The 14,921-nt window shown below is 36.1% G+C and overlaps 1 pseudogene; it reads right to left on the reverse strand.

The window, feature by feature from the left end:
* The window catches only part of LOC127422176 (nephrin-like), a 111,747-nt pseudogene that overhangs the window by 26,414 nt on the left and 70,412 nt on the right, over window positions 1-14,921 (reverse strand).

Genomic DNA, 14,921 nt, shown 5'->3' on the forward strand with positions numbered 1-14,921 from the left:
GTGGTTGATAGACAGAAAAGTACATTTAGTTCTGAGAAAAATTCTAGCATCATTGTTTACACTTGCCACTTTATGGTTTGATATTTTGCATCTATTGAAATGCAATTCATAAATTTTAAAGTACAGCTTAAAGTGTAAAAAACTGTTTTCAAACAGGTTCCCCAAGCATTCCCACCACCTGGTCAGACCAAAGGATCATCCCGCCAAAACCTCTCGCCATTGGCTGAGCTAATGTTGCTGTGTTGGGCTGAATGAGATGCTCAAATAAACAGTGAAATGTTTTTATAGCACCAGAAAGCCACAGTGTTTACACTTTTCAGGTAAATCAACCTATGAATGGCTTCCTTAAAGTTGTCTCTGCATATTAAGCTGGAATAGGAGAACGTTTTGTAACATAAAAAAAAAAAAAAAAAAAAAAAAACATACTTCACCTTTAAGTGTCAAAATATTTTGGGGGTCACTGAAGATGCAGACAAACATATGGACACACAAACTGACTGGAACATTCTGCACATATAAACATGTAACTGCCTGCAAAACAATGAGCCTTATGAACAAAAAGTCAAATATTTAAAAAAAAAAAAAAGTAGGAAAAAGTCTGTCAACTTCAATAATTACCTGCCAGCTAAAAGCACCTGCTAGCTAAAAGACAACAAACTGTGTTTGAATGTGATTCTTTCCTCTGTCTGCACACCAACATCAATCTACACACACACACACACACACACACACACACACACACACACACACACACACACAAACAGCCAGAAAAGGAGGGCATCTTGAGATATCAGAGACACTGATTAAGCATGCAGGGCACAATAGATGTAAAAATGGTTGGAAATGGCCCCAATTGCAGCTAATGCTGAGAAATGTGGCCTTTGGACAGGCTGCTTTAATGAAAGCTATTTTTCTCAATTTAGAACAGAAGTATTAAGCATAAAGGTGAGACACTGTCGAAGTTAGAAGGTTGAAATATTGCACCTCTGTTATAGAGTAGCTGTGACACATGGTGAGAAAGAAAAGACAGAGAGAATGAGACAAAGAGGAGAGATGTGGGAGATAAATAGAGGTGATAAAAAAGAGAGAAAGTGAGCGAGCTAGACTAACGAAAAAAGAATAGAGCGGAAAAGGGTGGTTATAAGCAAAAGCGAGTGGGAGAGAAAGGAAAACAGAGATGACAAAGAGGTCACTTACCATCCACTTCCACGAAAACATATACGAGGTGATAGGGTTGGCATCGGTGACGCACAGTAAGTCAGCAGTGTCTCCCAAATCTACGGATACAGGATCAGTCTTCATATGAACAGTAGGGGCATCTGGACCAACCAAGAGATAAACAAGTTCAAAGAACAGAATAAATAGAATTAGGACCCCTAATGATGCATTCCAGAGCTATGATGAACATTACTGAAATCCAAAATATTAGGGATAGGTATTGCACTAACTGAAGAGCCACATGTGTTGCTTATTCAGTAACACTTTATAATGCAGTTCCATTTGTTAACATTAGTGTGGCAGCGGGATCGTGGTCAAGCGTCCATCCGGAGAGAGTCTGGCACAAGTAAGGCCACGGTGCTCCTGAAGCTGCTACATTTATTCTGTTATGTTTGTGAAGCTAATGAGTTGAAGTTACTACGTGCCTGTGAAGCTGATGTGTTTAAGTTATTACGTGCCTGTGATGTTGATGGGTTTAAGTTACTACGTTCCTGTGAAGCTGATGAGTTTGTGAAGTTGTAAAGCACTGAAGTGGCTGATTAAAAGTCTTACCAGAGCCTGGAAAACCCGCTTCCCTGTGTTCTCCTTTCACTCGAGCCCCCTTTCAATTAGTTATCAACATTAAATAACATGAACTAACAATGAACAATACTTTCACAGCATTTACTAATCTTGGTTAATGTTAGTTACATCATCTACTAATACATTTTTAAAATCAAAAGTTGTATTAGTTAACATTAATAAATGCACTATGAACTAACATGAACTAACAATTAACTATTGCATTTTTATGAACTAACATTAACTAAGATTAATAAATGCTGTAAAAATATATTGTTCATTGTTAGTTCATGATACCTAATGCATTAACTAATGTTAATGAATGGAACATTATTTTAAAGTGTTAATGCTTATTCTTAATAATAGTGTATTTCTGGACACTTAAAAATCAAGATATTGACATTGTTGTCTATGTGAATAAATAAAGGTACCTTATTTGTACTTCAGACCTTTGTTTTGTTGGACACGAAAAACTTACTTCATACAATGTGTTTTTTTTAACCATAGAAAATGTAACAATTTACAGATGAAGCCACACTGAGAGCCCCAATTCTCTAGGATGTATCCATACAGGGACTTAAAAAATGAATATTGAGATATATTTAACACTTCTGGAATAATATACACTCTAACTTTTATTTTTTTTTGGACTCTCACCATTGGCATATAATGTAAACCGGGGTGCAGAAATCAAATGATTTTGGCAAGAAACCACCCTATCCCTGTATAAAAATAAAATAATGATGCTGCCACCTTTTTAAGGCTATTTGTTGACCTGTGCTTTTGTCTCAAAATTATAGGCAACAATTGTCATTTTTAAGTGAGAGTTAACAGAGTTGCTATCCATGACAAGAGTTCAAAATCAGTCACTTATGAAGTTCCATTGCAGTTTAAATTCTGTCTATTAAGTAGACAATAAACAGCAAGACAGCTTACTTTCAGCCTATTGTTGTTCTTTAGTTTTGAGGTCCTCTTGTTGGGCCATGACAGTTTACTTTCCATTTTCAACTACAGTGCAAAAGATTTCGGCACATACAGTAGTTAACTCTTATATTTGGTATTTGATTTTTGAATTTCCGAAACATTGATTCGTACAATGAAGGTCTATTGTGATGTAATCTCCATTATGTGTGGTGCAGAACCATTGTTATTTTAAATCCACTGGTATTACTTAATGGCTGGTTGCAAACAGTATTTGAGTCGCTGTCACCACAGTAAAGGCTGCACATGTTTGAACAGAGGTAATGCTTACTGAAGCAAATTAACAACACACTCAAAAGGCTACAGAATTAAACCCCCTCAAAAACAATCTGTCACACTCTGTCAGGATAACTGTATTTTTAAAAGAGATCAGAGAACATTAATGAAGATGTGCATCTGCAGAATCAACCTAGATTAAAAAAGAAAACTATTAGAAAGGTGATTTAATTAAAGTATGAATAACTATTTTTATAGCTGAGGCAGTGACATTTCTAGTCACTTACGCTGACCATGTAAGGCTTACAAAGATCTGTAGTGATTTAACAAGAGGTTTACTAAATCGATCTGTCAGAAACAATGAAATTATACCAATTAACAGTAAAAGTTATCTTGCAGAGTCCCAAGCTCAGTTCCAAAGCACTGAGCTGCCTACTTAAGGCCAATTTATACTTCTGTGACGAACCTATGCAGTAGCCTGACATGCACCTATCCAAAAAAATTTAACCACGCATCGTGGCAATGCAGACCACAACAGCTGTGATTGGTCCACTTTGTAACCAGTGACCACCTCCCAGGATTATAAAAAAAAAAATATCTGAGGTAGCGTCACATTTTCTCCAAGATTATTTTAAGATCTATGCATCGTATCAAATTTAATCTGGAGCATCTGCTGTTTTTATATCCTGTTTATGTTTCACGAAGTTATAAGGGAAAAAGAGACAAAATGACATATCTGTTTGCAACTTATAATTTTTTTTTTTTTTACTCGATATACAGTATATTACTCAATATATATTACTCATTATATATTTAAGGCAACATTTTAAAGGAGTAATTCTGTAATTCTGTTTACATGTTGTTCCAAAGCATTAAAGACTCTTTTGCAACCTAATTTCATAGAATGAACATTACTATAACTAAATTTTTGCAAACTGAGTTTTACGTTCCATGTTTCGCCACAGTTTCCTGGTTAAATTAATACTAGAGGTGCTACAACAACTGTGTGTTTTATTCACTTTGACACAACGGCTGATTATTACTTTACAAACACTTATTTTTCACACTTTTACTCAAGGCATCATTTGAATAAACACATTTTAATGCTTGTATAACAGACCCACCTACACTTAAACATTTATTCCAACATGATTAGCTTGCACGGTAGCTCACCTGATAGAGTTTTGGTCTTTGGACTCAAAAGACTGCAGTTCGAGACCAGTCAACAACGTAAGCTAACACATTAGCCAAAAGTGTCATAGAAGACACACATGTCATCGTTTTGCAAATGTGTTGCCACAGTCACGTAATTTTCATGAGACCAGGCTGCTCTTTTGACTAAGTGAGAATGTTTCACAGTTGCAATATTTATTCATCCACTTATAATGGTAGTAATGTTAAAAGATTGCTTTAAAATGTTCTTTTGAAACATGCACATGGCCCCCATTAAATCAGCTTAATACACCTCTAGAATGGGGTTTGTATGGAAAATGGTTAATAGGTTGATAGCAAAACAGAATTCAGTTTCATTTACCTGGTTCATTTTTTTTTTTTTTTTTTTTTTTTAAATATTTGCGATAACTCTAGCAAATGTGGCCTATTTTTACACAATACCTTTGGGTAAGTCATTCTCATAAAGTTCTTGCTACTAAAACCACTGCTACATTTTCCATTACTCTGCACCTAACTCAATTTATATGACACAAATCAACCAAATGGCCCCAGTGCCATCTTTTTTATATGTTGCACATATAAGGGGAAAACTATGACAAAACATTTTAATAAATACAACACCTCAAAATGGATGCCTCAAAAAATCTGGATTCTGGACTCAAAATCTGTGTACTTTAAGACCCAAAACATAACATATTTCATGACATATTTCCTAATTAGACAGGAAGTTAGGGCAGGGCACATCGAAGGGCTCGTACCTCTTATTTTAAATAGCCAATAGCCTTTAGTTTATGTCACAGCTATGAACATGATTTGCACTTGCGATTGCTAGTCAGAAGTAGGTGGCACTCTTTTAGGGGGAGGGCTGTTCTCATTTTAGAGAGTATTTTATTGGACAAAATGAGTGAGTGCAAGATGAGTGAGTCATCAATATTTTTGGTCCATTTTTCCGGAAGACTGTAAAGATGTTAATGTGTCTATATGCTAAAAGTTAATTTTGTCAGCTTTGAGGAGAAAACGTACATATAAATTACATCAAAACTAACAGTCATGCATAGGTGGAGCGTGTGTAAGGCTGGGCAAGGCTTAGCCTTCCCCTGGCCACGGGAATGATGTTCGTATTAATGCTTATTAGGTATTGATCGGAAATCTCTTTTGCCGCTCCGGGATAACACTGCTCGTGGCTGCACCAGTAAACTGTCTAGGATCAGTTTCCCCACCTCATATACAAACTTTAATTACTAGCGTAAAGGGAAAGCTGACTCTAGATCAGCGGCCGTGGCCAAATTCATCTTAAAAAGTAAACCTCTTGAGACACTGCGTGCATGAAGAATGTCTTTATTTCTGAAAGAATTTAACATTTTAAAACAAATATATATTAATGTAGTGCAATTCTTACATTAATACATACAGTATGTATTAGATTATTGTATCACTGAAATGAGTGTATCCGCATTTGTAACATTCCTTTTTAATTACATCCACTTACATTTAAATCAATAAGCATCCAATCAAATTCGAAATGATCCAGCATGGAGGTGGCTGAGGAAGACTCTCTCCACTGGATTTTATCTGAACTTCCAAAACTTTAATTCAGCTGCATGATATATAGGTGCGTGACTACTTTTAATGGCGTATGCAGGTCCAAACGTTATTTTGCTGCGTTAGCAAAGAGCGTGTACTACCTATTAATTATACATTTTCTGTCATGCCAGTAAAACAAATCATGCATATTTGCTTGCTGTATCCTAATACTGAGTCACTAAAATAATGATTAATATGAGTAGCCTACTTGCATCTGTGTAAATAACAATAATTAACCATTTATTCATATGGAAGGTTTTGTATGGAGTGTGAACATTTACAGTTGGTAGTATATGCCATTTAATAAAATATTTTGTCTTGAATGCAGGGGTTAAATTGAGATTTCGGAGGTGGGGAACCTTGAAATTGTGTGATTGCTGTTATAATATCCATTCAGTTAAAAATATGCATGTCTTAATATGTATACAGTATATTCATAGGCATATGCCTATGTCATGTAATATATATTTTTTTATTTTCTCTCAGGTGAATCTCTTTGACTGGGATTCTGTTAAAAAAAAAAAAAAAAGAAAAAAGAAAAAAAAAAAGGTTTTATGTCATGGGGTCTTTAAAGAAATAATTAAACATTTCAGCTTAGACTGTCCTCAGGAAAAGGGAACATAAGTTATATTGAGGTTCCTAGAAACACAGACCAACAATGGCTGCCTCAGACATGTACGGCAAACCTCACCAATCTTGTTCTTCTGCCACATCTCCATCCCTGACCCCAGGAGGATCATATCCTCAACCAAGTGGGCCATTACAACTAGTGTTGTCTCTGGCATTTTGGCATGTACAATACTCCTCTGCATTGTTCCTAACAGCAAGGAGGAGGGGGTCAACACGGAAAACAGCATCATTGGTAAAAGCTATTCAAATTGCCCATACATAATGAAAATCTACCTCTGTCAGCTGCTATTGTATAAGGATGTGAAGATCCATTAGTGCAGAAGGATTTGCAAGAACATTCAGGCCTAGATTTGACAGAGTGCTATTATTAAATCATTAAGGAAGTGGGAGTGCTCTTTCTTTCACTCTAGCTGTGTCCCTTTCTTTCTCTCCGTTTCACATTCAAGTGTATGTACGTCTTTGGGGGTTTGAATTAGCATATCAATATGTGGTAGAAAGTGTCTACAAATATTGAGAACAGTACAGATTTGCTATGCGGTGGGACTTTTGTGGTAATTTACATTTTGAAAAAAAATAATAATAATAATAATCATTCTGTCTTGCCTATTTTTTTCACACTATCTTGACTATAACTACAAGTAAGAATGCACCTGAGGTGATATGGACTCCACGTGTTAGTGCAAAACCTGATGATCCATGTTATCCCAGCAAGATTTAAGAATGTTTCAAAGAGCATCTTGTGTGCTTCAATGGAAGCAAGGAAATCTGACCTTTTGTATAAAGAAGAAATATCAAAATTTTCTTTTATGATTAGCGACCAAGAAATAGTGCAAAATCGTAACTATTTCTTATTCATTTTACGTCATAACATTTCTTTGTTTCCCATTTTTGAAAATCCTGTTTATTTCCAAGAAGAATTAAAGAAAGAAAGTCATACCGGTTTGGAAAAACTTTAGGATGGTAACTGATGACAGAATTCAACTATCCCTTTAACCTCTTGCAACCCAGCGTCCACATGCGTGGATGTTGTATTTTAGCTTCACTATCCGCAACGCATAATTTAAATGAATAAAAACCAAGTGAATACTGTTCACAAGAATCTAGACTGTCATTTAAAGGGTTAACTTCTGACGCACCAAGTCACATGACACAGAAAAGTGCCTCTGGTAAGAAATCTCTAAGTTTTTTCATTGAAACTTGCTTGGTTGTAAAGAGTAGAGTCAGTAGTTTTGTTTCATATGCCACTTTAAAAAATCCGTAAATTCTTTGCACATCAGCGCCCTGATATACATGATGTCCACATATGTGGAAACTGGCACTGCATTTCCTCAAAAGTAGAAAAAGCATGTTCGTTATTTTGAATAACTAAACCCTTCTTTGGGTCATTCAGATTCATTTTAATATACATTTTGTTAAGTTAAATTTTTTTTTTTATCACTGTGCAATACAATTCTATTCATTAACATTAGTCAATGCATTCCTATATATTTACTGTGCATTTTCACATTGAGAATCAATGGTTCATCTAAAAGCTGAAAAATGTTGCTTTCAGAGGATTTATATGGAGTTAGGATGAAAATAAGGTGCACTTCAAACTGTTTTGAGACCAGTGAAGACAGACAGCACACTGGAGGTTAAGTCATTCACTAAATAGGGAGCAAGGGAGTATCCTATAACTTTCTATGCAGATAAGCGCATTCAATCCTAAAATCCAACCAAAAGTTCAGTTTGGCGGCTGCAGATGATGTTTGGACCACTAAACATGTTTGGCAGACATGGGACAATGGTAATCAGTACATAGATTCAGAATTTTATAATGCTACATTTTATTTTAACATGGTTGGCAGTGATTGGATGATGCTGGACATTACTTTAAATAAGAATTATTTATTCAGCTTTACAGAAAATCAGCTGAAATGTCTCTAACGTCTCAAAAAAATGAATAAACAACACTCCTGGAAACAAACAATTTGATGAAAAAAAATCTGACTTTCTATAGCTTAGTGTTATTTAAAATTTCACAGCGTAGTTGCTGTCCACATACAATTGCAATCGAAATTATTCAACCTGATTTGACTGAATATTCAAGAAGTAATTAGGAAAGACCTGTGGAGTCCTGGAAGAAGTTTTTATAGACGTATGACACTACACTGAAAATAAGTTTTAGACCCATGAGTCAGCAGTACGTCTGGAGTAAGATGACAAGGTGATGACAACAATGACACCATCCCCACAGTCAAGCATGGAGGTGGGTCAGTCCTGTTATGGGGGTGTTTTGCGGCTGCAGGAAACGGTTATCCTGACTATATGACTGACACCATGGATTCTTTCAGGTATCTGGCCATTTTGGCATGAAAAATGTGATGCCTTCAGTGTGTAAATTGAAACTCGGTGTTCACTGGACTTTCCAGCAAGATAATAACACCAAGGATACATCCAAGCTCTCCAAAATCTGGTTCAAGGATAGGTCTTGGAATGACCTTAAATGGCCTTTTCAGTCCATCATTAAAATCCCATTGCAAACCTTTGTTAGGATTTCAAGGAAGCAGTGGAAGCACAGAAACCAAAGAATGTCAATGATCTGGAAGCTTTTGCTCATGAGAAATGTGTACAAATTCTAATAGAGAGGTGTCCGAAGCCTGAGAACACTTACCTGAAACATTTATTTGCAGTTATTAAGGATAAAGGATGCTCCACAAATGATTGACTTTGGGGGTTGAATATTTTTGACGACATTTGTGGAGAGAATTAGTTATTTTTTATTTTAAAATTTGGGTAAACTGAACTCTTTGTTCTCAAAATCACTCAAATGTGTATTAAAAACTTACTTTGATTGTTTACTGAGGTTTTAGTTGATGTGCTTTAATTCACATCACCAGAATGTATTGCTGGTCAGGAGGGTTGAATAATTTTGATTGCAACTGTATGTGGACATTAATTTTCAGGAAATCTATTTGCTCTAGAAAATTATTATTTTTTGCTTATTTATTAGGTGCTACTAGTTAAAAATCAGAAAGGGAAAATGCTCACAGCAGTCATGCTCGGGTCTCAGGAGGTTAAGTTAGGGTTAAAGGTAACACTTTACCATTAGGTTGTATTGTGTAAAATTGCAACAACATTAGTTAACGAACTAACAATGAACAATACTTTTACAACATGTATTAATTTTAATTACTGTTAATTTAGTAATATAAATATTGGTTAATATTTTATAAACCAAACATGAACTAACAATGAGCAATTTTATTTCCATAATTTAACTTAAACCAATATTAATAAATGTTGTAAAACAGTATTGCTCATTTTTAGTTCATGATACCTAATACATTAACTTATGCTAACAAATACAACCTTATTGTAAAGTGTTGCCGAGTTAAATCTGGAAGAGTTCCTCACACTGTACATCCAGTTTGAGTTTGGTGCGGTTCTTCCCTTCAGCGTTGGAGCACTCTATGATGTAATCACCCCCATATCGCCGAGACACATTCACAATTTTCAGCATCCAGTCATCGAAGCTGTAACGAGGATCTCTTTCTGTTACAAATACAAAAAAGACATAACAGAACCAGGTGAAACACAGAGCTGTCACATTGCAAATACACAAACAAAAACACCAAAATTAAATATTTATATTTTATACCTAGACGTTGGTCTCAAAAATTATTTGTACATGTGACTCACACTTAAAAATGTCTGAATGGCATTGCATTAAACTACAAAATATCAAACCAAGTGGCATCTGTATACAAACAATGCTAGACTTTTTCTCAGAATGGGAAACCTCTGGGAAACCTCTTTGAAGGAATACTACAGGGACACAGGACAGCTGAAAGCCTCTCAACACACAAATGAAAACCGGAAATGTCGTGTCCCATTCTGAGCGACAGCGATCCTCATTTAGAGCGCATATTTTAGCACAAGATCACATCTGCCAAGGTGCAACACCAGAATTCGTTGATGTTTTATTCAGAATGCATATGGCAATGTGTGTTTACGTATGTGCGTATGTGTTTAGAATGCCTGTAAAGGGTGACAGCTTGTAGTGTCATGTAATGTTTGTCTAATACCTTTCACAAGCTTCTCGCCCTGAAAAATGCAATCGCAGGTGATTTCGTTTGAGTTCGCCAAGACCTTAACTGGACGCGTGGCCGTTTCATCCTCAATGACCTAGACCAGATCGGGTTGGTCGTCCAAAAACTCGGGAGGAACTGAAGCATACACATACACACACACACACACACACACACACACATATATATATACAGAAATATGTGAAGGTGCTAATGTGAAAGCAAGCCTATTTATAAACATGATAAAGAATACAAGCGACTCTGACACGCTAGACAAAGCAGAAAAGTGCTTCTCACACCATACGGTATATAAGCAACACGTCCAACAAATAACCACATACTACATTAGCAACTCTAATTCAAGATTAACACTTAATTCCCTCTGCACTGACATAAACAAGCCTTTATTTATACTGTTAAAATGTTACAAATTCTTCATGTCACATGACTCAAATGCTACCATGCTTCACATATCTTTAAATTCCTCAATTCATCTTTGTCAATGACTTCCTACCATATTTAATTATAGGTCACACTTTATATTACAGTGGTAATGTATATAACTTATGTATATAAGTACTGAGTAATACTACGGAAGTACATGTAATTACTATGTAATTAATTTGTAGCGGCAATTTAAATAACATATTGTTATTACTGCTGTAATAATTATAGTAAAATGTACTATTTATGCAAATAGAATCCAAATAAAGTTTAACCTAATTATTACCCAAAAATGTAGTGTAAAACAACAACATTTTCAGTTTTTTGGGTAGCAGCTTTTATTACAGAATAGAAAAGATATAATGATCTAAAAATAATAATGATTATGATTAACAAATGATTAGGATAAAAACATATATATATATATATATATATATATATATATATATATATATATATATATATATATATATATATATAATGTATTAAATATAATTTATGATCATACTGTATATACAGTGCATTCATAAAGTATTCAGACCCCTTCATTTTGTTTCACATTTCATGTTGAAGCCTTATGCTAAAATGCTTTAAATTATTTTATTTTTTCACACCAATCTACACCCCATACCCCATAATGGCAAAGCAAAAACAGATTTTTGATAAATTTGCAAATTTATTAAAAAGAAAAAACTGAAATAGACCCTTTGCTATGACACTTGAAATTTAGCTCAGGTGCATCCCATTTCTCTGGATCATCTTTGAGATGTTTCTACACTTTGATTGGAGTCCAACACCTGTGACAAATTCAATTGATTGTACATGATCTGGAAAGGCACACACCTGTCTATATAAGCTCTCACAGCTGAAAATGCATATCAGAGCAAAAACCAAGCCATGAGGTCAAAGGAACTGCCTGCAGAGCTCAGAGGCAGGATTGTGTCGAGGCACAGATCTGGGGAAGGATACAAAACAAATTTCCTCTGCATTGAAGGTTCCCAAGAACACAGTGGCCTCCATAACTCTTAAATGGAAGAAGTAGTTTGGAACAACCAGGACTCTTCCTAGAGCTAACCTCCTGGCCAAACTGAGCAATCGGGGGAGAAGGGCCTTGGTCAGAGATGTTACCAAGAACCCGATGGTCATTCTGTTTGAGCTCCAGAGATCATGTGTGGAGATGGGAGAAACTTGCAGAAGGACAACCATCACTGCAACACTTCACCGATCTGGGCTTTATGGCAGAGTGGCCAGATGGAAGCCTCTCCCAAGTGAAAGACACATGAAAAAAAGCACCTAAAGGACTCTCAGACTGTGAGAAACATGATTCTCTGGTCTGATGAAACGATGATTGAACTGTTTGCCCTCAATTCCAAGCGTCATGTCTGGAGGAAACCAGCCACTGCTCATAACCTGCGCAATACAATCCCAACAGTAAAGCATGTTCGTGGTAGCATCTTACTGTGGGGGTGTTTTTCAGCTGCATGGACTGGGGGACTGGTCAGGGTTGAAGGAAAGCTGAACGCAGCAAAATACTGAGATATCCTTAGTGAAAACCTGGTTCAGAGTGCTCAGGACATCAGACTGGGCCGAAAGTTCACCTTCCAACAGGACAATGACTCTAAGCACACAGCCAAAACAACGCACGAGTGTCTTAGGGACAACTCTGTGAATGTTCTTGAGTGGCCCAGCCAGAGCCAGGACTTGAACCCAATCGAACATCTCTGGAGACACCTGAAAATGGATGTCCACTGACAGTCCCCATCCAGCCTGACAGAGCTTGAGAGGATCTGCAAAGAATGGCAGAAAATCCCCAAATCCAGGTGTGCAAAGCTTGTCGCATCATACCCAAAAACTTGAGGCTGTAATCGCTGCCAAAGGTGCTTCAACTAAGTACTGAGTTAAGGGTCTGAATACTTATGTCAATATGATATTTCATTTTTTTCTTTTTAATACATTTGAAAAGTTATCAAAAATCTGGGTTTTGCTTTGTGATTTTGTGGTATGTAGTATAGATTGATGTGAAACAAATATTTAAAGCATTTTAGCATAAGGCTGCAACATAACTATTATAATTATTACATAAAGAAAAAACGATCTTTGTTTCATATCCTTACAAAAAGTCCTATGTTATGATCTGGGTAAAAAAAGATGGTATCAGATTATAAATACCATGGTACATTTATATATACCATAGTACTGAATAATTACCATACTCATGTACCATGGTATTTACATGGTCCTACAACATACTTAAAAAAATAAATAAATACCATGGTACTACAAAGGTACATGCCTTTAACCAAACATGGTAGTACCATGGTATTTTTAGTGTCCTACAGGACTAAGTCACCCAACTGATTTGATAAAGTAACAGTTTACTCCTCTAATGTCTGGTGCTAGATTGGCTTGTTGTGCAGGGTGTAAATAAGTCACATGCTTAATTGTGTTGTTGATTTCTCTTGGGGCTTTCTGTGTCTTTGTCTCATTAATGTGCACTGTCATTTCAGTGGCAATAAGGATTAAAATGCAGATTTGAACAAATTATTTGCTTACATCTAAAAGACACTCAAAGTGAAAGACATAATCTAATCTTAATATAAGACAATAAAACAGGTAATGAATGTACTAATTAATGGCCTTTTCCAACATAGACTGATGAGATATATGGCAGATAAGTGTAGAAAGAGAAAATGCAAGATGTAGAGGTTCTGAAATAGACTAGGAGTGTGTGCGCAAACATGCAGACACACACACACATACACACACGCACGCACGCACACACAAACACACACACGCACACACAATGGCATTCCTTCATGCTCGCAAAGCGCGGCAGGCTTTGAAGAGGTGGCTGGCTAGATCAGACAAAACAGCATCAAAGTCAAACCATAATCACTGCAGACAAAGACTCTCTCTCACACACACACACACATGTTGGTGCGGCTATCCTTATGAGGACTCTCCATAGACATAATTATTTTTATACTGTATGAACTATAGATTCTATCCCCTAACCCTACCCCTAAACCTAACCCTAAACATTTTCAAAAAAAACATCATTTAGTATGTTTTTTAAGTTATTTGAATTATGGGGATACTAGAAATGTCCTCATAAACCACATTAATAGCATAATACCCTTGTAATTACCAGTTTTTAACCTAAAATATGTCCTCGTAAACCAGCCAATCCCACCCACACCCACCCACACACACACACACACACACACACACACAGAAATGCACACATAATACCATATACTCACAAACACATTAGCAAAAAGACTCATTCAAACACTTTTTATGTGACGTTTCATTTCATTAATTTTTTAATTTTGAATGTAGATTTTTGAACCCCACTGTTTATTAAAACACAATTGTACTCAAGAACACACTCACAGAGCACATTTAAAGTGTAGAAGTTGTTAACACCCCCAAACAGCACATTACTGAAGGCCTGGCAGGTAATTCTTTTCCCATGGTGATGGGAGCCAAGGGTGAGGAACAGCTTACTGGTCTGGGACATGCCACCAAATTCAGCCTTTTTAGGGGCCTGATTAACTCCTTGAAGTCTGAGGGAGAAAGAAAGAAAGAAAGAAAGAAAGAAAGGAGAGTATGATCAACCTTCATTAAAGACAACTTACTATATTATTTCTCATGCACATTTCATACAAAGAATATGAAAGGATTTTACAAATGTCCCCTTGGAATAACATTGTAAAATAGACTATGAATATTCGATAAAGCCCTTCACAGTAGAAACTCTACCTGCTGTGAAATATTTTTGTTTGCCCAACATGTGTTAGGGCCCCCTGGGGACCATCCAACAAAACTGAAAACCAATAAAACTGGAAACTAACCACTCCTATTCTCACAAACACTACAGTCATTGTTGAATTATTGTAGAAATAAAGCTATGCGACAAAGCTTGGCTGTTCAAACACCACAACTGTTCTGTGATCTGCTCTTCAATCGACGTAAAAGTCGATTTTTTCCCCCTCTGGCCACATATGGACAGCGTCAAGACAGACTCTAACAAGGTAATGA

This window comes from Myxocyprinus asiaticus, chromosome 31 (genome assembly GCF_019703515.2).
Source record: "Myxocyprinus asiaticus isolate MX2 ecotype Aquarium Trade chromosome 31, UBuf_Myxa_2, whole genome shotgun sequence".
Classification (NCBI taxonomy): Eukaryota; Metazoa; Chordata; class Actinopteri; order Cypriniformes; family Catostomidae; genus Myxocyprinus; species Myxocyprinus asiaticus.